This window comes from Pan troglodytes, chromosome 18 (assembly GCF_028858775.2).
Source record: "Pan troglodytes isolate AG18354 chromosome 18, NHGRI_mPanTro3-v2.0_pri, whole genome shotgun sequence".
Taxonomy (NCBI): domain Eukaryota; kingdom Metazoa; phylum Chordata; class Mammalia; order Primates; family Hominidae; genus Pan; species Pan troglodytes.
Window position 1 is genome coordinate 86,274,457 of NC_072416.2, and position 25,351 is coordinate 86,299,807.

Below are 25,351 nucleotides of genomic sequence, written 5' to 3' on the forward strand. Positions count from 1 at the left end.
GAAGGGAATGCAGACCGCCTGGAACTTGAAACTTCCCAGCCCAGAGCCAGCCAGTGCGCAGAGACGCAGCCCCAACGCGCTGCTGCTGCTGCGGACACCTGGGGCGTGGAGCCGGGGCACGGGGCAGCTGTCCCTCTGCAGCCACACGCCACAGGGGATGGGCGCCGGCAGACACGCCTGCTCGCTCCAGGGTAAGTGCAGCGTGTGGCGTCTGGGGTGGCTCTGGTGTTAAGGAGGTCAGAAATGAAGTGTTTTCATGCAGGCTGGATTTGATGCGATTGGGCCATCCGGACTGACGATGGTGACGATCGCGATGCCTTCAGGCTCGCAACCGAGGGGGTGCACGCAGGGGAACGTGCCATCCGGGAACGTCTTTCAGGCAAAACAAAGCATTTTGCTTTCCAGTTGATGATAGGGAGTGCTGAACCCAATGCCAAGAGCTCAAAGGCGAATTCGTTTGGTGGGAAGAGTCCGCCTGCATCTTTGATCTGATGTGGTTAGGGGCGTCCTCCCCAATTAACGATTTCTATTAGCTGCTGGCTTTGTCTTCTCTCCTTTTTGTGGCACGCTCCAGGTGACCGGCTTATCTCTCAGCGCCCGGGTTGGGATATGCCGTGGACAGACTCAATTAGCTAAATATGTTGTTAAACGTGTATCTCATTACGCTTTTTTTTTTTTTTTTTTGAGAAAAGAAAAACAAAGTGTGGAGGCAGAAGGCCCGGGTGCCCCGGCCACCCAGGGGCAGGATGAGTTTGGGGCTTGCAAGTCCACAGCGAATCTGAGGCAGGCGCCGTCAATAACAAAGTGCCTTTACGATATTTATAAGAACTAGGCTCTCCTCAATCCTTTCATTTGAACACGTTTCAAAGCAGACCCCTTCCTGGCACTTCGGTGAGGTGTCTGTTTCCCATTATAAAGCTGGGCCATGAACGAAAGTGACAATCGCAGCTTCCAAACATAAACTTCCTGAAACTCCTTTAGAAGGTTCCTCCATGACATGTAGACATAACCAGAAAGCCGTCACGCTGGGAGGTCGGCCGCGGGTGCGTCTTGGCTCCGTCATGATCCTGGTGAGGGTGGCAGGTCAGGATTGTAAACTCCAGGAGGGGACTTAAGTGACGGAACAGGGAAGAAAAGTGGCTGAGCTTAGCGACAGGCCGGCCTCAGAAGTGACATTCCCCCCCCCACCCCCACCCCCCGCCCGGTGTCCTTACGCTTTGTGCAGAAATCTGGCGTGATCTAAGATATTGGTGCAGAATTCCCATGTGCTGGTGATTTATCACACCTTCCAGTGTCCTGAGCAGGAACAGGACAGAGGGCGTCGGTGGCTTTTTGGTTAAAAACAGGCAGGGCCATGCCAGGCCAGCCTTGGTGGCTCACGCCTGTAATCCCAGCACTTTGGGAGGCCAAGGCGGGTGGATCACCTGAGGTCAGAAGTTCGTAGAGCAGCCTGGCCAACATGGTGAAACCCCATCTCTAGTAAAAAATTACAAAAATTAGCTGGGTGTGGTGGCAGGCACCTGTAATCCCAGCTACTCGGGAGGCTGAACCTGGGAGGTGCAGGTTGCAGTGAGCCGAGATTGCACCATTGCACTCCAGCCTGGGGGACAAGAGTGAGACTTTGTCTCAAAAAACAAAACAAAACAAACAAAAACAAACAAACAAAAGAACATGGGCAGGGCTTCTTGCCCAGTGTGATGGCTTAGGGATGCAGAGCTTCCTGGCCACCCTTCGGCTCTGGTCCCATCCGTCCTCACAGCGGTCCAGGGGCTAAATCACAAGGTACCGACAGCCCTCATCGTCCTCCCAGACTTCAAGGAGCGTTTCTTTGCAGACCCCGTACTTGGATTGGGCTGTGAAAGAGGAGAAACCCTCCCTGGGGTAGGTGGGGATGGTGGGTCACTTGCTACCAAGGCGTCCACTGCGGGGCCCCTGATCGCCGCCTCTCCGCCTCCATCCGCCGGGACCTGGCCCCTTGGCCCCGTGTCTGTGCAGCCTCTGTGGTGACACGTGGCAGAATGCATGTGCTCGTGGCTTTGGTTTCTCTGGAAAGGGTGTCCCAAGATGAGGGTGTTCAAAGACTCTTCAAGGACAGGAATCGCTCTCCTCCAGCTCTTCAGACGTGGATAGTTTTGTTCTCGTGTTTTACGTGGTGCCTGATGGTGATGCGATTCTTCAACACCAAGAATGGGGCCGTCATCAGTCGCTAAAGCTGTTCTCATGTGTCCACTGCAGTGGCCGGTTTCTGGCGGACGCCCCTTCCGGCCCCTCCCCCCTCCCCTGGGTAGAGCAGGAACAGGACAGATGGTGTCAGTGGCTTTTTGGTTAAAAACACTGGCAGGACCTCTCGCCCAGTGTGGTGGCTCTTAGGGACGCAGAGCTTTCTGGCCGCCCTTCGGCTCTGGTCCTGTTTGTCCCCACAGCAGTCCACGGGCCGTGAGATCTCAAAGGCTGGGCACTGGACGCTTTGCTCTCTATCCTTCACACCAAGCTGGTCTGAGCTCTCCACCTGCTGCGGGCTGCCCAGTGCCCCTTGCCAGAGACCCAGCTCAGAAACTCAGAAATGCTTCCAGCCACCTGCCCTCGGGACCGGCGTGAAGACCCGGTGCTGGGGCTCCTGGGTGGGGCTGTCACTGCCTGAGTTTGGGGGCCTGCCCTCCTTGTCCCCCCGAATCTCCCCCTCCCTAATCCCTTGGGGGGGATCGGGAGAGTGGGGGTTCCTAGTTTCATTTCTCCTGCATGAATCAGATCATCTTCTCACCCCACGGGAGCCCTGGGACGCCGAGGCTGGGTGGGGGCGGTGGAATAATCCTCCGTGGCACGGGGGCGGTGGAATAATCCTCCGTGGCACGAGGACGGTCACCTCATTCGTCACTCTTAGCTGCAGTGCGTTTGACAGTCGCCAGGGCTGCTGTTTGAGGAACAGGGGTTGCCTGCGTCTGCTCTGCCCCAGGTGGTTCGTAGGGTGCTTTTTACTCCTTGCCAAAGCCCACACAGCCCCGCAAGGCAAACAGTGTTCAACTCTTTTCATGGCTGAAAAATTGGGACATCAGAGAGGTTAAGACACTGGCCAGGGCCACCTGGCAGGGAAGCTTCCGGGCCTTGCCTGCACCAGGACTGTCTGATGGTGACGTCATCTGCCTCCCAGACGGTATCTTAAAAAAAAAAAAAAAAAAAAGACAAGGGATTTATTGAGATACACTTCACATACCACAGAGTTCACCCATCAAAGTGCAATTCCGTTTAGACTGCAGAGAGATGTGCACCCACAACCACTATCAACTTGGAAATTTTCATTACCGCAGACAGAAGCCCCCAGCCTCTCGCCGGCCCCTTTCATTACCCTGGACTGAAGCCCCCCAGCCTCTTGCCGGCCCCTTTCATTACCCCGGACGTTAAGTCCCCAGCCTCTCGCTGACCCCGCCAGCCACACTCTGCTTCAGTCCTGGAGTCGTCAGCTCTGGTCCTGTCCCATGCGCGGGTCACACAACGCGTGGCTCTTTGGGAGTGTCTCCCTCGCTCAGCGTCACATTCCGGGGGCCTGTCCACGCAGCCAGCACCACCCCAGATGATCTTGTCTGAGCCTACAAAGATTCCTAAAGAAAGGTTAGAAACTTCAGCTTCATTGGCTCCAGCCAGTGTGGACACTCCTATCCTTCTGTGATCCTGTTTTCTGCCTGTCCCCACAGCCTGACAAAATGTGTTCCCCACCCCTCCCTTTCTCCTACACCTGGAGGCCTCCAGCTAGACTTCCTTCAGGCCTGCGTTTCACTATCAGTGTGTGGACCTCTGGTTATTTTTTTCCTGGAGAGGACACTTCTTGGGTATTAAGGGGAATTTTGGCCGGCTGCAGCAGTGGCTCATGTCTGTAATCCCAGCACTTTGAGAGGCTGAGGCAGGAGGATCACTTGAGTCCAGGAGTTTGAGACCAGCCTGGGCAATACAGTGAGACCCTATCTCTACAAGAAACAATTTTAAAAAATTAGCCAGGGGTGGTGGTGCGTGTGTATAGTCCCAGCCAGTTAGGAAGCTGAGGCGGGAGGAACAGTTGAGCTGGGAAGGTCAAGGCTGCAGTGAGAGCTAGGATGGTGCCACTGCACTCCAGCTGGGGCAACACAGTGAGACCCTGTCACAAAAAAGGAAAGAGGAGTTTTGATCCTCAACACTATAAAGGCCTCTATAACACATACAGCATTTTCTTTTTTCTTTCTTTCTTTTTTTTTTTTTTGAGACAGAGTTTCACTCTTGTTGCCCAGGCTGGAGTGTAATGGCACAATCTTGGCTCACTGCAACCTCTGCCTCCCAGGTTCAAGGGATTCTCCTGTCTCAGTCTCCCAGGTAGCTGGGACTATAGGCACCTGTGACCACGCCCAGCTAATTTTCGTATTTTTAGTAGAGATGGAGTTTCACTGTGTTGGCCAGGCTGGTCTTGAACTCCTGACCTCAGGCAATCCACCTGCCTCGGCCTCCCAAAGTGCTGGGATTATGGCATGAGCCACCATGCTTGACTACATACAGCATTTTCAAAGGGCCCAGGGGGACACAGTGAACCCAGCAAACCCAGGCAGGATTAGCAAATAAGCATAATTGGGAACGGATGAAGAGCTGAAAGCCTGAGTGCTAAGTTGTAAAGACTCGGAAGCCCTGGTGGGAGCTCGGTAGTTGATTGATGATGTCTGCCATGACTGGGTAGGGGGATAACGGCATGTGTGCTACGTGGTGGCATCTGGTGCAGATTTGGTTGGGTGGGAGAAGTCCCTGGATCCCAGAAGTCAGGGTGGGCACACCCAGGAAGCAAGCACTCACACCACCTCGTGTGTGGACAGCAGGGCCTGGCTGGCCTGGCCCAGGAGGCTCCATCACGGTTGCAAGCTGCAGGCCGACTGGGTCTTGGCGCGGGCCCAGTAAGCTGCTTTCAGGGAGTCTGTGAGGAGCTGCCTCTCGGGTCAGCCACCTCTGAGTAGCAGAGGATTTAAAAACCAGACCCCATTGCCCTGCCACACCTGCAACATCTGGCCCAGCACAGTGTGTGTCCTTCTGGGGTAGCCGGGTCCCTGCAGAGGGAGACAGTGTGGCGGGCGCCAGCAGGCCGTGCTCCAGCCTCCACCCGCGCCCCCACACCCTGGAGTCAGCGCACTGCAGAGCTGTGACGGCCCCTCCTCTTCCTCCATGCCGCTCCTGCGCCCACTTCTCCCTGCTCGTGATTCACCTATGGGGCTCAGCACAGGGATTCCTGAAGGAATTTTTCTCCATCCGAGAGGCAGTACGATAAACTCCCACAGATGAGATTGGCTGTCTAGCAGAGGAGAACCCTGTGTACTCTTGTGTTCTAGAGCTTTCTTTTGGTGTCACCTTATTTATTTTTGCAACCTCCTGCCTAATTTTCTTTTGAAATGTTTTTTCACTGTAAAAACCGATTCAGAGAGCAAATGTGAACAGAGAAAGGAGTAGGCTGCCTGTGCCCATGTGTCTAGGCCAACCAGCGGCTTTTCTGCAATGCTGCACCCGGAGCAGCCCCCACTGTCTGTGGTCTTGGCAGACACTCCCTTGTTCATTTTGCACCACGTGAGCCAAGGCAGGTTGGGTGGGCCATGGCTGCTCTTGGTCCCAGCGACGGGCATTCAGGTGCAGGCTGGGGTGGGCGTGGATGCCTGCTGGCCACCAGCCTGGGATGCCATGGGACGGAGCTCAGCTCAGCCACCGCCTGCCATTGCCGCACAGGCCAGGAGGTGAATTGAGCTGAAGCCATCGCCCCCAGGCGGGAATCCCACTGTCTGCCTTCAGGAGGGGTGGCAGCAACGCCAGCCTCTCCAGGGAGATTTTCGGTAGAAACAGACCCCTCTAGATCCCAGAAACTGGGCCCTCACCATGGCCAGCTCAGCCTCATGGGGTGAAGAGCCATTGTAATATCCAAGTAACAGCAGCGAGGGTCACGAGTTCTGCCTTTGGGGCGTGCTGGCAGGCGGGCGGGGGTCTGCGTGCCTCGGCTCTCTCAGGCCCACGCGGGAGGTGCCGTGACTGTCCCAGGCTTCAGACAAGCTGACTGTGGCCAGCTGGAAAAGGCTCCCCCAAATGCCCTGATCCCCAGAACCTGTGCTTGATGCCTGGATTAGCCCATTTTCACACTGCTATAAAGAACTGCCCACGACCGGGTAATTTATAAAGGAAAGAGGTTTAATTGACTCACAGTTCAGCATGGCTGGGGAGGCCTCGGGAAACTGACAATGATGGCGGAAGGCGGAGAAGAAGCAAGAACCTTCTTCACAAGGCAGCAGGAAGGAGAAATGCAGAGCAAAGGTGGGAAGAGCCTCTTATAAAACCATCAGCTCTCACAAGAACTCACTCACTATCATGAGAACAGCATGGAGGAACCGCCCCGTGATTCAGTCACTGCCCCCTGGGCTCTCCCTCCACACGTGAGGATCATGGGGATTAAATTCGAGGTGAGATCTGGGTGGAGACACAGAAACTGACCATGCCACTGCCGTGCACAGCACTGCCGGTGGCTGAGGGTCACGAGGCAAGGTCTTCCCAGATGATCCAGCTGGGCCCAACATAATGGCAGGGTCCTTTTAAGGAAGAGGCAGAGGAAGATTCGGCCCACACAGAGGCAATGGCCCTGGGACACAGACGCGGAGGCGGAGATTACAGGGAAGCAGCCACAAGTCAGGGCACGCCTGGCTTGCAGACGCTGCAGAAGCAGGAAGGACCCTCAGGAGAGCACAGCACTGCAGCCCTTGGCTTTGTCCCCACAGGGCCCATGTTGGGCTCCGGCCTCCACACCACATTTTAAGGCCCTCGGTTTGTGATGTCATGGCAGCCCAGGCGCCTGGTAATGGCTGAGGGCTGAGGTGCCCTCCCATGCCCTGCACACAGGTCTCGCTGACCCCAGAGTCAACTCCTCCATGCGATCTGTATGTCATTTGGAGGTGGATGCAGGGTAGAGAAGAGAAGACTTTCTTGAGGATTTTTGTGCCCTTCTCTTTGAAGAAATAAGGTCATTTGGACGTCTGTGGGGATGTGGGGATGGAGGTGCACGTCTGTGGGGATGTGGGGACGGGGGTCCACGTCTGTGGGGATGTGGGGATGGAGGTGCACATCTCTGGGGATCCCAGGACAGAGGTGCATGTCTGTGGGGACGCGGGGACGGGGGTCCATGTCTGTGGGGATGTGGGGATGGAGGTGCACAGAGGACGCCTTCCAGTGAGCCCTGCACCGTCACACTGTGGCCCTGGCCATCCCTGTGGGACAGCGTGTCTGGGTCTGGCTGCTGGTGCAGCCCATCTCGATTCTGGACTGAGATTCAGTGGTCACACCCGACGTCTCCTGGGTGAAGGCAGAAGACAGGGCTCTGGGGTTGCTGCCCAGAATTCAATTGCTCTTTCCACCCTGAAGAATCAGGCTGTCAAGTTGCACAAAACTGGTGAAGGGGACTTCTGGGGGTGAGGATCTTTGGGGGTTGAGTTGCTGATGTCCTAGGATCTTCTCCCCACCTCTGTTTCCCCAGAGAACTCTCGGCTCAAGGGTCCCCACTTCAGCGTGACTTCCCTGAAAGCAGGTGGTGGTGACGCTGTAGGGTGTTGGCCTCCTTTCCTGGCCTCACCCTCTTTCAGGGCCTTGCCCACTGTATGGGGGGCCACGCATGTGTTTGCTGAGGCTAGGTCATCATGGGCACCAATAGCTTCTTGCCCTCACTCCCCAAGACCTCCTGCTCCAGGGGAGTCCAGTGCCATGTGCCAGCAGCTCTGTGGGGAGGCTCAACAGGGGAGTGCTGAGGCCTCGAGCCACCAGCCCCGGTCGGGACTTCAGATGACTCCAGCAAAGACATCTCGATGGCAGTCTCATGAGTGAGCCTGTGCCATAGCTGCCCAGCCAAGTCACGCCACATTCATGACCCAGAGAAACCAAGATAATCAATGACTGTTGTCCTTTTTAGCCACCAAGTTCAGAGGTGACTTGTTACACAAAAGCAGAGACCAAATGCGCCAGCTGCCAGGGTTGTCGACGGCTCATAGCTGGGTCCCTCTGGAAATGGCTGCCGTGTCACCCCACATAATGCCTTCTCCTGGGAGCAGCTGCATGGAAAGACTGGTCCTCATGTTTCCATTCAGGACACCCACAGAGGGTCTCTCTTCTTTGTGGGTGAGGCCTCAACAGTGAGACCTCAACAGTGAGACAGCTGAGGCCTCTGCTGCAACCGCATTGCAGCCCAGTGGCTCCCCCTGCCCAGGCCCACTTTCCACACCCCTGCAGGTGTTGCTCCAAGGAGCCTCTGCACCTCCTCCCAGACTCAGATCTGTTTCCTGGGACCCAGGCATGAGGCTTCTCCCCGGCAGCCTCCGATGTCACGTGGATCAGGCAGTGCTGGGCATCTGTGTCCACGCTGTCTCCTCTCCAGGATCAGGAGGTGCTGAGCGTCTGTGTCCACGCTGTCTCCTCCCTGGGATCAGGAGGTGCTGAGCGTCTGTGTCCACGCTGTCTCCTCTCCGGGATCAGGAGGTGCTGAGCGTCTGTGTCCACGCTGTCTCCTCTCCGGGATCAGGAGGTGCTGAGCGTCTGTGTCCACGCTGTCTCCTCTCCGGGATCAGGAGGTGCTGAGCGTCTGTGTCCACGCTGTCTCCTCTCCGGGATCAGGAGGTGCTGAGCGTCTGTGTCCACGCTGTCTCCTCTCCGGGATCAGGAGGTGCTGAGCGTCTGTGTCCACGCTGTCTCCTCTCCAGGATCAGGAGGTGCTGAGCGTCTGTGTCCACGCTGTCTCCTCTCTGGGATCAGGCAATGCTGGGCGTCTGTGTCCATGCTGTCTCCTCCCTGGGATCAGGGGCTTTGCCAGCTTGCTCACCTTTGGCCCCTGGGCACATGATGGACTCTTACCAAATGTTAGTTGAGTAAATGTGAGTGGGTGGCACGGGAGGAGTCAGGCTAGGTGGCCGTCTGTGTGGGCGATTCGAGAAAACTCTTCCTGCAAACAGCCTCCCGGAACCTAGCACCAGAATGCCTGGGCCTCACCATTGGTGACTCCTTTTTCCCTCACTCCTCACATATAGAATGCAAATACTATGAGGAAGACAAAGGCATGAAATCATTAACACTTCTTCAGAGTCACACACACATCCAACTGCCCCTCCCCAAATCACCCAGGCCGAGGCCGCCCCACCCCAGTACCCGTCAGAACCCCCTGGAGGGTGAGTTCAGACCCCCGGGGGGCCGCCTCCTGGGCTTCTGATTCAGGAGGCTGGGGCGGGCCCTGAGGCTCCACATTGCTGACAAGTTGCAGGTGGTCCGCTGCCATTCCGCTTGGAGAACTCTGCTCCCGCTCACGCCGGACTGAACTGGCTGCTGCCTAGCCTACCACGGTCTCCATCCGTCTTCTCTGGCAGGGGCTGGCTCTCCCAGGTGTCGCTGAGCGCCTGGTTGTTCCAATTCAGTTTGCTTACAGTGTCTGTGAGTAATATCCAAGGCTCCCCTCCTGCTCCTCCACACCCACATGGCGTGAGCAGCTTCCCCAGCCCTGGTGCAGCCTCCTGACTTCAGGCCCATCTCTGCCTCGGTGTGAACTGTATCAGAGAGATGTCCTCCCAGCGTGGGCTGCTGTCCTGCAGGTGAGAATCATAACGTGGTCATTCAGAACCACTCGTCTTAAAGTGTCTTCTCTAGACAAAAAATGCCTTTTCCATCGAAGGTGGGGAGGGGAGAAAAATGGCCTCCAACCTAGGGAGTGCTGTGCAGGTTGGGCAGGTGCTTGTGGGCTCTAACAAATGGATTTCCACGAGGGGCCCAGGGCAGCAGGTGCAGCTCGGCCGGGTGTAGCCTCGCTGGAGACATGCGTCTGCAGCCAGGCTCTGTGGGGCCTCAGGACAGGCACTGGGAAACCTCAGAAACTGCAGACCCGGGCCAGCGATGGCACAGTGTCTGTGGCAGGGAAGCTCAGGCCCCCTTCACAGATGAAGACGCTGCGGCCCAGATGGGCACTCGTGGCGCTTGCAGTCAGTGTCGAAGGCCCCTTGCTTTTCTTCAGCCCCCGGGCACCTGGGCTGGGTGCGGCTTCCCAAACCCCACTGTCAGGGCCCCTCCCGCACCGCCCCATGTCAAACCATTTTCTGCAGCGATGGGGCTGTGATGCCACTGCCGAAGAGGCCAGTGTGAGGAAGGGCTTTTGAACTAAAACCACTCCCCGCAGTGGCCAGTCTGCAATGGGCTGTTTTTCTAAAGACTTTTTTTTTGTGGGTACGTCGTAGATGTATATATTTATGGGGTACATGAGATGTTTTGACACAAGCATGCAAGGTGTAACAATCACATCAGAGAGAATGGGGTCTCCATCCCCTCAAGCATTTATCTTTTCTGTTACAAACAAACCAGTGATTTTATTTTAGTTATTTTAAGATGTACAACAAATTATTGACTGTGCTCACCCTGTTGTACTATCAAATAATAGGTCTTATTCATTTCTTCTGTTTTTTTGTACCCATTAACCATGCCCCCACCAAGACCCCACTTCCCTTCCCAGCCTGTGGTAACCCTCCTTCCACTCTCTATGTCCATGAGTTCAATCGTTTTGATTTTTAGCTCCCACGAATAAGTGAAGACGTGTTTTTGTTTGTTTGTTTTGTTCGTTCGTTTGTTTGTTGAGACAGAGTCTCGCTCTGTCACCAGGCTGGAGTGCAGTGGTGCCATCTCAGCTCACTGCAACCTCCGACTCCCGGGTTCAAGTGATCCTCCTGCTTCAGCCTCCTGTGTAGCTGAGACTACAGGCGCCCACCACCACACCCAGCTAATTTCTGTATTTTTAGTAGAGATGGGGTTTCACCATGTTGGCCAGGCTGGTCTCGATCTACTGACCTTGTGATCCGCCTGCCTTGGCCTCCCAAAGTGCTGGGATTACAGGCGTGAGCCACCGCGCCCGGCTAAAAACGTGTTGTTTTTCTTTCCATCCCTTGATTATTTCACTTAACATAATGACCTCCAGTTCCATCTGCGTTGTTCCAATGACAGGATCTCGTTCTTTTTTGTGGCTGAATAGTACTACGTTGTGTACATGTCACATTTTCTTTATCTGTTTGTCTATTGATAGGCACTTAGGTTGCTTCCAAATCTTGCTACTGTGAACAGTGCTGCAGTAAACACAGGCGTGCCGGCCAGGCGCGTTGGCTGACGCCTGAATCCCAGCACTTTGGGAGGCTGAGGTGGGCGGATCCCTTGAGGTCAGGAGTTCCAGTAAACACAGGACTGCAGACATCTCTTTGATAGATGGATTCCTTTCTTTTGGGTCTATACCAAGCAGTGGGATTGCTGGATCCTATGGTAGCTCAATTTGTAGCTTTTTGAGGAACCGCCAAACTGTTCTCCACAGCGGCTGTATTAATTTACATTCCCACCAACGGGGTACGAGGGTTCCCTTTTCCCACATCCTCGCGAGCATTTGTGATTGTCTGTCTTTTGGATAAAGGCCATTTTAACCGGGGTGAGGTGATGTCTCATGGTAGCTTTGAGTTGCATTTCTCTGACGATCAATGATGTTGAGCTCCTCTTCAGATGCCTGTTGGCGATTTGTGTGTCTCCTTTGAGAAACGTCTATTCAGATCTTTTGCCCATTTTTAATCAGATGATTAGATTCTTTCCTATAGAGTTGTTTGAGCTCATTATATGTTCTGGTTATGAATCCCTTGTCAGACGAGTAGTCTGAAAATATTTCCCCCCATTTTGTGGGGTGTCTCTTCACTCTGGATTGCTCTCTTTGCTGTGCAGAAGCTTTTTTTTTTTTTTTTTTTTTTTTTTGAGATGGAGTCTTGCTCTGTTGCCCAGGCTGGAGTGCAGTGGCATGATCTCAGCTCACTGCAAGCTCTGCCTCCCGGGTTTGCACTATTCTCCTGCCTCGGCCTCCCCAGTAGCTGGGACTACAGGTGCCCACCACCACGCCTGGCTAATTTTTTTGCATTTTTAGTAGAGACGGGGTTTCACCGTGTTAGCCAGGATGGTCTCGATCTCCTGACCTCGTGATCCACCCGCCTCGGCCTCCCAAAGTGCTGGGATTACAGGTGTGAGCCACCGCGACCGGCCTGCTGTGCAGAAGCTTTTTAGCTCGAGGTGGCCCCATTTGCCTGTGTTTGCCTTGGTTGCCTGTGCGTGGGGGCATTGCTTGAGAAATGTTTGCCAAGGTCAATGTCCTGGAGATTGTCCCCAGTGTTTTCTTGTAGTAGTTTCATCATTGGAGGTCTTGGATTCCAGACTTTGATCCATTTTGGCTTGATGTTTGTATGTGGCGAGAGCTAGGGTCTCGTTTCACTCTTCTGCGGATGTGTAGCCAGTATTCCCAGCACCGTTTATGGAAGATACTGTCCTTTCCCCAGTGTACGTTCTTGCCACCTTTGTTGAAATTGAGTTCACTGTAGGTGCGTGGGTAATGGGCGGCTCTTCCAGCTGGTGAGTTTCCATGGCTTCTGGCGCTTTGACACCTGGTGACAGGAGAGCCTGGTGAGCAGGGATCCAGCCCTGTGGACGCAGGACGTGAGGACCTGTGGCTGAAGCCCGGCTCGGGGAGGAACAGTTTACCTCCAGCCCTGGGCAAGGCCATGCTTTTTGGGTCTCAGTTACCTCCGCAGACTGTGGTGAAGGCACAAAGGCTCTCGCAGCTGAAGGGCCTATCGTAGGTCAGGTCTGGCCTGTCTTAAACCGGTAACAAGTGGCCCCTCTGGGACAGGCGGTGCAGGGCCCCAGCTGTGAGGCGTGCGTCACTTCTTCTTAATTTCACCGACACGGCTGGTTTGACACCCCCCGGTGCAGGCTGCAGGGAGATCAGATACACGTGCAGCCTCTTGCTTTGGAAAGCTCACCGTGTGGTCTAGTGCGTGGAGAAGCTCCCGGGTGTGAGGAAAGTTCTTGCCGCACTGAGAGTACTGTGGGACTGGACACCTGGCTCCTGCCAGGGCCGCACTGGGCAGGGCTGTGGGCCGTGCGATGGGAGGTCCTGTGGTCCCATGATGTCCGGCGAGCACCATGGGTGGCTAAGGAAGGGTCTCCCCCACCCCACAGCCAGTCCTGTCCCCCACCCCCAGCTTCATGGCCTTTGCAAGTCCCTCCACCTCTCTGTGCCCAAGTCGGCCCACCTGTGAATGGGGAGAACGATAAGGGCCACACTCACTGACTGTGGGGGTCTCGGGGGAGAATGACAGGGACCACACTCACTCACTGCGGGGGTCTCGGGGGAGAATGACAGGGACCACACTCACTCACTGCGGGGGTCTCCGGGGTGGGGAATGACAGGGACCACACTCACTCACTGCGGGGGTCTCCGGGGTGGGGAATGACAGGGACCACACTCACTCACTGCGGGGGTCTCCGGGGTGGGGAATGACAGGGACCACACTCACTCACTGCGGGGGTCTCCGGGGTGGGGAATGACAGGGACCACACTCACTCACTGCGGGGGTCTCCGGGGTGGGGAATGACAGGGACCACACTCACTCACTGCGGGGGTCTCCGGTGTGGGGAATGACAGGGACCACACTCACTCACTGCGGGGGTCTCCGGGGTGGGGAATGACAGGGACCACACTCACTGCGGAGTCTGAGGTGAGATTGGATCAGGGAACGCGCGGTGCCCAGCTGACTTCCCAGCCCATGAGCTGGGGTAGACGGAGCCGTGGTTCTGGTACTGCATTCTCCTCCGTGCCTCCAGCTTCTGCAAGTGTTGCCCTGGGCGTCTGGGACCCTGTCTGAGCCTCTCTGCAGCCTGGTGAAGGCGGGCCTGGCCCCCAGATGCAGCTGTGTGTGCGGTGAGTCAGCTTGCTGGGCCCACAGAGGGGCAGGGAGCTCAGAGGGGCTGTTGGAGAAGAGGTGCCTCCCCTTCTCCACCTACAAGCCCAGCAAACCTGGTTCCTTGTGGCTGCCGCACTGGGAATTCTTGGACGCCATTGCTTTGGGAGGAAGTGGGCACTGGAAACAGGCCAGGGGGAAAATGTCTTATCAGTCTGTAAAAAATTTCAGCCGCCTTTCTCTTGCCGTGGCCTCTCATGGAGATGATGCTTCTGGGGCCTGGGAAGCAGAACCCAGATGTGACTTAAAAAACAACCACCAATCCTCCAGGTCGCAGGGCAGTGAACGGTGGCTCCGCAGGGAAACGCAGCTGGTTCTGCCCCTGCCCAGCCTGTCTTAACCATGCTGCCTGGTCTTCTGTGCCGGGCTCTGCGCGTTCAGGGTGTGATTCCATTTAATTAAACTTAAACTAAACCTTAGTGCACAAAGGGGAAACGTGGCAGGAAGCACACCAAAAACAGCCACTGTGTTTATTTTCAAGGGGCTGGATTATTTTATGCATTGCTGCCATTTCTGATCTGCAATAGATATATATTATTTTCATAATCAGAAAAACACATTATAAAAAGCTTTAGGAAGACAAGTACATGTGTGACGCTCATATATCCCGGCTGATCAGCCAAGGTTGCTCCTCTGGAGAAGCTTGGGGGTCACCGCCGTGCACCCCTCCAGCTCATGTCAGCCTTGCACGGTACACACGACCCCGTCCCCTCCCGCTTTCCCTCCTGAGTTGACCCTGGTTTATCTGGGATGGCCATGGGCTCCGCTAAAAATATGCACCGTCCAGGATGGTGGTGTGGAAAGAGAAAGGTGCCGGGGCCCTGTGTGTTCCTGGACTTCCTAACTCTAGTTCTGGAGACCAGAAGGGAAATCAAGAGGCCCACCGAGCCGTACTCCCTCCAGAGGCTCTGGGCCCTTCCAGCCGTACTCCCTCTGGAGGCTCTGGGCCCTTCCAGCCGTACTCCCTCTGGAGGCTCTGGGCCCTTCCAGCTGTACTCCCCCTGGGGGCTCTGGGTCCTTCCAGCCGTACTCCCTCTGGGGGCTCTGGGTCCTTCTAGCCGTACTCCTTCCAGAGGCTCTGGGGCCTTCCAGCCATACTCCTTCCAGAGGCTCTGGGCCCTTCCAGCCTCTCCCAGCTCCTGGCACTCCAGGTATTCCTGGGCTTGTGGCCACATTGCTCCCATCTCTGCCTTTATCCTCATGTGGCCTCTTCATCTTTGGGGGCAAACCCTGCCCCCCCATCTCCCTCGTGTAAGGATACCTGGTCATCCAGGGTGGCCTCCCCATCTCAGGTGAAAAGCGTGCGCTCTGGGAAAGGCTCTTTGATGAGGATGGAAAGAGAAACTGCAGAGCGGGGAAAATATTCACAAACACACACGCCCGACTAGAGCCTTGGGGTCCAGACTGTATAGAGAACTCTCAAAACTCAACCGTGAAAAAACAAGCCGATGTGAGAATGGGCAAGACGTTGAGGGGCTCTTCCCTGAAGAGGATGCAGACGGCCAATCAGGGCGTGGCAGGTGCTCCTTGCCAGCAGCCGTCGGGAAACACACTGAGACCACAGGCAGGGATCGCCACACACCCATCAGGACGGCCAGCACAGAACCGGTGATGTCGCGGTGTAGACACAGGGCCTGGACCTCCAGAACCAGCGATGCCCCAGTGTAGACACAGGGCCTGGACCTCCAGAACCGGCGATGCCCCAGTGTAGACACAGGGCCTGGACCTCCAGAACCAGCGATGCCCCAGTGTAGACACAGGGCCTGGACCTCCAGAACCGGCGATATCGCGGTGTAGGCACAGGGCCTGGACCTCCATTGCTGGCAGGAATGCAAATGGCATGGCCACTCTAAACACCAGCTTGACAGTTTCACCCAAAAGTAAACACCCGACTAACGTACAACCCCACAATGACACTCTTGGGGCGTTTATTCCAAAGAAATGAAGACGTATCTTCGTGCCAAAAACTGTGCAGCTGCATTTGTAACAGGCAGAACGTGGAGACAACCCGAGCGTCCTTCAGTGGACACACGAACGGCCGCACCGCGGAACGCTACTCAGCCGTGAAAACAAACAGACCAGCGGCACACAGCAACTTGGACCATCTCCAGAGAATTCTGCCGAGTGGGAAAAGCCGACCTCAAAAAGCCTGTACATGCCATGACGCTGTTTATGGAACTGGCATCATCAAACCAGAGACCGAGAACAGGTTGGTGGTTTGCCAGGGCTGGGGACGGTGGGTGGGGGGAGTAGGGGCCGCAGGGGGGCAGCTGGAGGCAGCCTGTGATGAGGGGAACAGTTAGTGCTTTGGTGGTGGTGGCAGTTACACGAATCTACACGTGTGATAAAATGGCCTTGCCTGAAGTGCGTGCGTGCACGTGCGCACACACACACACACACACACACACCAGGGCATGCAGAGCTATGAGAATCTGAACGGGCCCTGCGGGTCATGCCAGGCTGATGGCTTGGCGTGCTGCTGTGTTGGCAAGCCTGATGTTCTGAAGGGTGTGGCTGGGTGGGAGTGAGAGTCAGGGATGCGTGAGGGCCGGGGATATGTGAGAGCTGGGGACACGTGAGAGCTGGGGTCGTGTGAGAGCTGGGGGCATGTGAGGGCTGGGGATGCGTGAGAGCCAGGACAGATGCGTGTGGCTCTCTCTGCCTTTCTCTGCAATTTCCTGTGCATCTATAATTGTTTCAAAAATAAAAGTTTTTTTACAAAAAGAAAAAAATGAAGAAAAAATCACCGCAAATTCCTGTTTTGTCCCTTTGATCTTTTTTTACTTGGAGAGACGATTCAGGTCTCTGAATACTCAGCCACTGACTGCCTAGAAGACCCTGGGGAGGGCTGGGCCTCTGAGGCTCAGGCCAGTTCATACTTGTGGAAGTGCCACGTGTCTTCACGGACCGTGGAGGTGCCACGTGCCTTCGGGGACCGTGGAGGTGCCACGTGTCTTCGGGGACCGTGGAGGTGCCACGTGCCTTCGGGGACTGTGGAGGTGCCAAGTGTCTTCATGGACCATGGAAAGTGCCACATGTCTTCACGGACTGTGGAAGTGCCACGTGTCTTCAGGGACCATGGAAGAGGGGCTTTTCCTGGGGAAGGGCTTGATGCTGCTGCACTGTTGCTGGGACCCAGCTTCTTGGAGCCCCGGTCGTGTGCGAGTGACCTGGGAGGTGGACCTGTCGGAGTGACTGTGAGGGAAGCTGTGTGAAGGTGGGAGGCCGCCGTGTCGTCAGAGGCAGCTATGGCAAAGGGAGGCTCCACACACAGCGCCCGTCAGCAGAGCAGGAGGAGCAGCACGAGGGGAGGCGCCATACTGTGATTTTATTTCTTTGTTTTTTTGAGACGGAGTCTCGCTCTGTCGCCCAGGCTGGAGTGCAGTGGCGCGATCTCAGCTCACCGCAACCTCCGCCTCCCAGATTCACACCATTCCCCTGACTCAGCCTCCCCCAGTAGCTGGGACTACAGGCTCCCACCACCACACCTGGCTAATTTTTGTATTTTTAGTAGAGATGGGGTTTTGCCATGTTGGCCAGGCTGCTCTCAAACTCCTGACCTCAGGTGATCTGCCCGTCTCAGCCTCCCAAAGTGCTGGGATTACCCAGGCGTGAACCACCGCACCCGGCTCCTATCTTTTCATTGAAATCTTGCCTCGCAGCTTTTAAAGACTGTACATTTCTTCTAAGTTCTTTTTAGAATTCTTCGCAGTGTTCTGGTGGAGCTTTTGAGTGTCTTCACGGGCTCTCCACAGCCCCACCCTGAGGACGGGAGCCCTTTGGATGGGGCCGGTGTCAGCAAAGGAGGCACAAGAGTCTCAGCCGCTCGACCTGGTCCTGCCCGCCGTGGGCCCAGAGAACCTTGGGAGCAATGTCTACCATTTGGGCTGACTCTCTGCTTTCTGTGTCAGCTCACCTGTCACCTCCGCCTCTGCAGAAGGAGGGTGATGGCACGCAGGGGTCAGGCACGCCCCGGGTGCTCTTGGAGTCTCATCTTCCTCTTTTCTTCCCTTCAGAGTGTGCTGATCCAGGCTCAGATTCCCGACTCTACGGCTTCCTTAGCAGAGGGGCCCTGGTGTCAAAGGACTGCTTTTAAAAGAAGATACAATTCTGACTCACAAATACAGAATACATACATGTCAAAGACTTTATTTAACTCATTAACTAATGCAGGCACCAGTAAGATGTTTCCGGCATTTGGGAGAGAATTCAGAGAACCACACGGATAAGCAATAGGGAATGCTGAGATGAGTTTACAAATAGATGCCGAGCTGCTTTATCCCCAGGTGGTCATCGGCTGCGTTCCACGATGCAGTTCACTTGTGTTTCCACTGCTCTCACTTTTCTAGGATTTACAAAGTTGTAAAATAGCCCCAAGACAATGAGAGGCAGGGCGCTAGGCAGGAACTGAGTCACTGTTTGTTTTTGCTCGTTTCAAAGTCTTTTGCAATTTTCCCTGACAACTGGTAACTCTTGGGCTTGTTTTGCCATCTGTGGAATGAAAATAACGTTTGTCCAGTCCTTGAGGAGTTGTGAGCTTGAAAAGAAAGATAGTAAGTGAAGAAATGTCTTCTAGAGGCTTCTTTGTATCAGCCGAGGCGGTCTCACGGTTAGCTCTGGGCACCCTGGGAAGCGGGTCTGAAATTCACTATTTCATGATCTCCTACAGGTTTATCTCCCTCCCTCGCTTCATCCCCGCACTCTTCCTTAAAGCCACATCCCTCAGTGCAGAAGCCTGGCCGTCCGCAGCCTGTGGTGCACCTTCGGGGCCCATCTGTGCCGGGTGTTTGTCATTATTAAGTGACCCTGATGAGAATAACCTTGCACGGCTGGGAGCAACTCAGCATTCTTCTTGGTCACCAATTTTCCTTCCAAGCCAATTGCTCAAAGCAACCAAATACCAAAGTTTTCATCAGAATGCCTCGCTCCACGTGCACTGATGAACAACACCTGCTCCTGGGTCACGGGGCCGGCAGCCTGGATGTGTTTTACACAGAGGGTGGGGTGGAGACACAGGTGCCGGAAACTGTCCCCCACCGGGTCCAGCCGTTTGGGTGGATGCTGGCCAGCCCAGCTCTGGATGTGTGGGACTGGGCTGTTCCCAATCGGCTGCCTCTCCTGGTTCTCCGCTGGGAAGTCAACGGCTGACTGATAAGGTTTTGCCCAGCTCCCTGAAGCCTGGTCTTGGTTAACTGGGAGCGTGTTGTAGGGAGTGGGGTTAGGGAAGAGATGGGGACATCTGGTTTTTGTCCTGCCCACTGTTTGGGACAGGATGGTTCAGTCAGACCACATTTGCAAAGCGAGAGCCGTCTGTGGAGTCCCGGCCCGTGGGGTCCTGGTGTTGGGTCTGTCTGCCGCCGCCGTGCGCGCTGTGAGGGGAGCACTGTCTTCTGAGAATGGGATGGGGAACCACACACAACCAAGAGGCCCCCAGGTCCGCCTGGGAGGGTGGAGGCTGCACCGGGGAGAGTGTGCTGGGGCCAGGGTGGGTGGACGTGTCCCGTGGAGGGGGAGGCATCGCCCCTGAGCCATTCTCCAGCTTCCCCGCTTCCAGGGAGCGCAGAACTGTCCCGTGGTTGCTGAGGAGGAGAGCAATCTTCAGGGGCAGCCCTGGGCCCAGGGGAGCCACTGCCTGCCTCAGCAGAGCCTCGCGACACTTGCTTTCTCTGGGGTCCGTGCAGGAGGCCCAGGCCCCCGCCTTCTGCTGCATGTGTGTGTTACAGAAATGGCAGATGATAAACTAATTCCTCCATCGGAGCTTGGTGCTCATTTCCCGGAGTGATGTCATCGGGCCGGCGGGACGCATTAGCCAGAGGGCTGGGAAACAGCGGAGATGGCGCGCCCCACCTCGGAGAACACAGGCAGCTGGAGGACGTGGGCGGTGTTACTGTGACGGTCACCTGGACTGGGCGGTTGCAGGCGGCCGGATGCTGGACCCGCAGCGTGAGCTCCACGGCCGCAGCAGGGAGGCGAGAGCCCTCAACCAGGGACGGAGCCGCCCTGTCCACGGAGCATGCAGACCCACCAGAACGCCTGGGTCACCGCGGCTCCCGGGCGGGCCTCACTGCGCTGGGACACGTCAGGACACGTGGCAGCTCCCAGCGCGGCGGAAGGCCTGAGCCCCGGGAACACTGGCTGGAAAATGGAACTCGGAGGACAGAGCTTGTCAACGGCGTCTCGTGTGAATCCCGGAGGAGACGCCCGTGTCGAGGGCAATTACAATCCAGGCGTGAGCCCCGGCTGGCTGCGTCCACTGGAGCCGCCTGAGCTCACCTGAGGGTGGGAGGCCGTGTGGTTTCTTGGTCCTCAGCCATGCGGCCTTTCTTGGCCGCAGGCGTTGGGTGAGGTTCTAGAAAGGCCTCACCATAGGTGTGGGGTGTTTTGCACCCTCTCCTTCACTGGGGTGGCATGAGGCACCCACTATGTACCATGCACAGTGGGGTGGGGGGGTGGTGGGCGCTGCATGAGGCACCTGCTGTGTACCATGCATGGTGGGATGGGGGGTCGGGAGGGGGGCGCTGCATGAGGCACCCGCTATGTACCATGCGTGGTGGGGTGGGGGTTGGGGGGGGCGCTGCACTTGGCACCCACTGTGTACCATGCACGGTGAAGGGGGGGAGGTTGGGGGGGTGGGGGCGCTGTACTTGGTGCTCTCCTTACACTGACTTTGGTCCTTGTCCAAACCCTCCAAGGAGTTCACCCTATTATTAAAACTCGAAACAAAAACCAACCAAACATAAAAACATACTCAGAGAGTTAAAGAGAGAGAAACTAAGCCGCTGTCGCCAGCGCCGTGTCATGAGCCAAACATTTCAGTATCGATTCTGGCCATCGGAGGGGCTGGCTCAGTGAACTTCCAGAATGAATCGTTCGCAAAGAAACAAAATTGACCTTGAAGAGAGCTCAGCCTTGGCCAGATGGGCCCTTGAAGTCTGGCTGTCACGTCACAACCCCGGCTCACAGGCTGAAATCCGGCCCTGGGCCGCTGTGAGAGTTGAATAGGCAAAATTCCATACATATTTAAGCTTATCTATAATTTATTCCAATGACCTAAGGAATCATATAGCATTTTGTCTGTTGTTCAGTAACTTTTAATCCCTGCCTTCCTAATCCTAAATTGGCCAGGAGGTTGCAGGCCGCACTCCATAGTTCTGATGTAACTGCAAATACTCGCCCACTAGGTCCTGGGTTTGCTGAAGTTTACTGTTAATGATTAGGAATTTATTTGTCAAAATATGCTTCTTTTTTACTCACTGGCCACTAGAACAGAGGCTTGTGGTAACGCGTACAGAGATGGTGCATCCCTGTCCTCTCATCAAAGTGATTCCTCTCCCTTTTGCCAAACTTCCACAGAAGCCAAATAAACAGTGTAGACACTCTGTCACCCGCTACGGCCATGGTGGCCACTCGAATCACACTCCGTCACTCGCTACGGCCTTGGCGGCCACTCTGATCGCACCCTGTCACTTGCTGCGGCCTCAGCGGCCCCTCGGATCACACTCCGTCACTCGCTGTGGCCACAGAGGCCACTCAGATCACACCCCGTCACTCGGTATGGCCACGGCGACCACTCAGATTGCATCCCGTCACTCAATAGGGCCACGGCAGCCACTCTGATCGCAACCTGTCACTCGCTGCAGCCACGGCAGCCACTCTGGTCACACCCCATCACTTGCTACAGCCACAATGGCCCCTTGGATCACACTCTGTCACTTGGTGTGGCCACGGCGGCCACTCGGATCACACTCCATCACCCACTACGGCCACAGCAGTCACTCAGATCACATCCCGTCACTCACTACAGCCATGGTGGCCACTCGGATCACACTCCGTCACTCGCTACGGCCACGGCAGCCACTCTGATCGCATTCCCGTTACTCGCTATGGCCACGGCGGCCACTCAGATGGCACTCTGTCACTCACTACGGCCACAGCAGCCACTTGGATAGTTGGTCAATAAAATAAGAAGGTCAAGCATTTACCCTGTGTGAGCCGGCAACCTCCAAAAGGCAAACACAGTCAGTTTGGTCAGGAGCTGGAGGATTTGTACACATATTTGTATGCTTTAGTCTGCCACAGTTTTATGTGTGTGTACATAAATACACTTTAGGTATATATTCTTAGCTCTGTGTGTATATATATGTGTGTATATATGTGTATATATGCTTAACTCTGTGTATATATGTGTGTGTGTGTATATAAATATATATTTTAGAGATGGCGTCTCACTCTGTCCCCCAGGCTGGAGTGCAGTGGTGCAATCATAGCTTACTGCAGCCTTGTCCTCCTGGGTTCAAGTGATCCTCCTGCCTCAGCCTCCGGAATAGCTGGGACTACAGGTGCCCGCCGTTGGGTCCAGCTGCAATTGTTATATTTTTGATACTCAGATTGCCTCTTTGTTGGCTATCACTTTTATTTATGTAGTTTTGCTAAATGATTTTAGTGGTTTGAATGGCATATGCTGGCGAGTATGGACACATTTTTGCACTCACATAGCCAGCACCATCCCGAGACTACCCATCACCTGGAAAGGCCCTGCTCCACCCCTTGTATGCCCCAACCCGTCTGCTTTCCCTTGCTTGGATGAGACAGGGTTTTCCAGGGTTTCGTGTCCATGGAGTCGGGCAGCACGCACTGGCTGTGTGTCTGTTCTTTCACCCAGCGGAGTATCGAGGTTTATCCATGCAGTGTTGCCTCTCAGAAGGTCATTCCTTTTATTGTTGAGTAGTGCTTCATTTTTGGATGTACTACGGTTTGTTTGCATGTGCACCTGTCGATGAAGATTTGGGCTGTTTTTAATTTTGGGCTGTTGTTAGGAATAAACTGCCGTGGATGCAGATTTGGGCTGTTTTCAATTTTGGGCTGTTGTTAGGAATAAACTGCTGTGGATGAAGATTTGGGTTGTTTTCAATTTTGGGCTGTTGTTAGGAATAAACTGCCGTGGATGAAGATTTGGGTTGTTTTCAATTTTGGGCTGTTGTTAGGAATAAACTGCCGTGGATATTAACAGCAAGTCTTGGTGTGTGCCTGGGTTTTCATTTCTCTTGGGTGAGGGCCTAGGAGGATAATTGCGGGGCCACGTGGTGAATATATGTGTGACTTTATCAGCAGAGCCAAACCCTTGCCAAAGGGGTCGTTTCCCCCGATAGATGTAGGGGTGGGTTGCATATTATAATTTTATTTTTTATTTTTCTAGTTTTTTCATTTTCTAGTGACTAATGATTTTGAGAATCTTTTCCTGTACCTTTTTATAATCTTTCATGAAGTGTCTATTCAGATATTTGACTCTTTTTTAAATTTCGAGATGGAGTTTCACTCTTGTTGCCCAGGCTGGAGTGCAATGGCGCACTCTCGGCTCACTGCAAATTCCGTCTCCCAGGTTCAAGTGATTCTCCTGTCTCAGCCTCCCAAGTAGCTGGGATTACAGGCATGTGCCACCACGCCCAGCTAATTTTATATTTTTAGTAGAGACAGGGTTTCTCCATCTTGGTCAGGCTGGTCTCGAACTCCTGAGCTCAGGTGAACCACTTGCCTCGGCCTCCCAAAGTGCTGGGATCACAGGCGTGAGCCAACGCACCCAGCCAGTTTCACTCATTTTTATGGGGATGTTTGTGTTGAGTTTCAAAAGCTTTTGATTGTGGTCTGGATGCAAGTCCTTTATCAGGTATCTGGCCAGAATTTTCTCCCAGTCTGTGACTTGTTTTTTTTTTTTTTTTTAATTTTATTTATTTTTTGAGACAAGGTCTCACTCTGTCACCCAGGCTGGAGTGCAGTGGTGCAATCATGGCTCACTGCAGCCTCCACCTTCTGGGCTCCTCCCACCTCAGCCTCCTGAGTAGCTGGGACTTCAGGCACATGCCATCACACCCTGCTAATTTTTGTATTTTTTGTGGAGACAGGGCCTCACCATGTTGCCCATGCTGGTTTTGAACTGGGCTCAAGCAATCCACCAGCCTCAGCTTCCCAAAGTGCTGGGATCACAGGCATGAGCCACCATGCCCAGGCTGATTTGCTTTTTAATTTCTTAATCATGTGTTTGGAATAATAGAAGTGTTTTTTGTTTGTTTGTTTGTTTTTGTTTTTTTTTTGAGATGGAGTTTTGCTCTTGTTGCCCAGGCTGGAGTGCAATGGCGCGATCTAGGCTCACTGCAACCTCTGCCTCCCGGGTTCAAGCGATTCTCCTGCCTCAGCCTCCTGAGTAGGTGGGGTTACAGGCATGCACCACCACACCTGGCTAATTTTGTATTTTTAGTAGAGATGGGGTTTCTCCATATTGGCCAGGTTGGTCTTGATCTCCCGACCTCAGGTGATCCACCCGTCTCAGTGTTCCAAAGTGCTGGGATTACAGGCGTGAGCCACTGCGCCTGGCCAAGAATAGAAGTTTTCGATGTTTAATTTATCAATCTTTTAAAAATACTTTTTGTGTCCTATCCAAAAAAATTTGTCTATCCCAGGGTCATGAATAATTTTTCCTATGTTTTCTTCCAGAAGTTTTCTAGATTAAGCTTTTATAATTAGTTCTATGCTCCATTTCAAGATACTTTGTGTGTGCTGTGAGGTGGGGTTCATATTTTTCCATATGGATTTGCAGTTGTGCCAGCGCCATTTGTTGAGAAGAATGTTCTTTCCTCACAGAATTGCTTTAGCACTTTGTTGAAAATTGACCATTTATGTGTGGGTCTATTTCTGGACTTCTTTCATTGATCTACACATCTATCTTTACACTGGCATGCTGCCTTGTGGTTTTATACTATATCTTAAGATAGTGAGTCTTCTAAATTTGTTCTTTTCAAAATTATTTTAGCTATCATAGATCCTTCGCATTTCAGAAATTCAAAGAAGAATTGGTACCAATCCTATTGAAACTATTCCAAAAGACGGAGAAAGAGGGAATCCTCCCTAAGTCATTCTATGAAGCCATATAACTTTTAGAATCAGCATGTCGGTTTCTACAAAAATAGCCTGCATGGCTTGGACTGGAATGAGTTAAATCTATTGGCCGATTTGGGAAGGGTTGCCATCTTAACTCTATCGAGTAATCCAATCCATGAACATAGTTTGCCTCTCTTTTTATTTAGATCTCCTTTAATTACTCTCAGTAGCATTTTATAGTTTTCACTATCAGGTCTAGCTCATACTTTGTAAAAGGTGAAGGATTTATATGATCTGAAGAGAAATCAGAGTATAGTAGCTCATATTTTGTTAAATTTATCCCTAAGAATTTTATGATTCACTTGCAAATGGTATTTTATTTTTTTGCAAATGGTATTTTTTAAAATTTAAATTTCCAATTGCTTGTGCTTATAGACAGAAATACTGTTAATATTTGCATACTGGCCTTTATCCTGAGACCCTGCTCAGTTCTAGTTCTAGTAACTTTTTAAAAAGTTCCGGTTGGGTGCAGTGGCTCACGCCTATAATCCTAGCACTTTGGGAGGCCAATGCGGGTGGAATGCCTGAGCTCAGGAGGTTGAGACGAGCCTGGGCAACATGGTGAAACCCCATCTTTACTAAAATATAAAAAATTAGCTGGGAGTGGT

General features: G+C 53.9%; 1 long non-coding RNA gene across 1 annotated transcript in view; it reads left to right on the forward strand.

Moving 5' to 3' along the window:
* Positions 1–106: 106 nt before the first annotated feature.
* LOC107968934 (uncharacterized) overlaps positions 107–25,351 on the forward strand; it is a 178,515-nt gene continuing 153,270 nt past the window's right edge. Inside the window, exon 1 of the long non-coding RNA XR_001710505.2 lies at positions 107–191. This is a non-coding gene — a long non-coding RNA (uncharacterized LOC107968934). The remainder of the gene's footprint in view (positions 192–25,351) is intronic.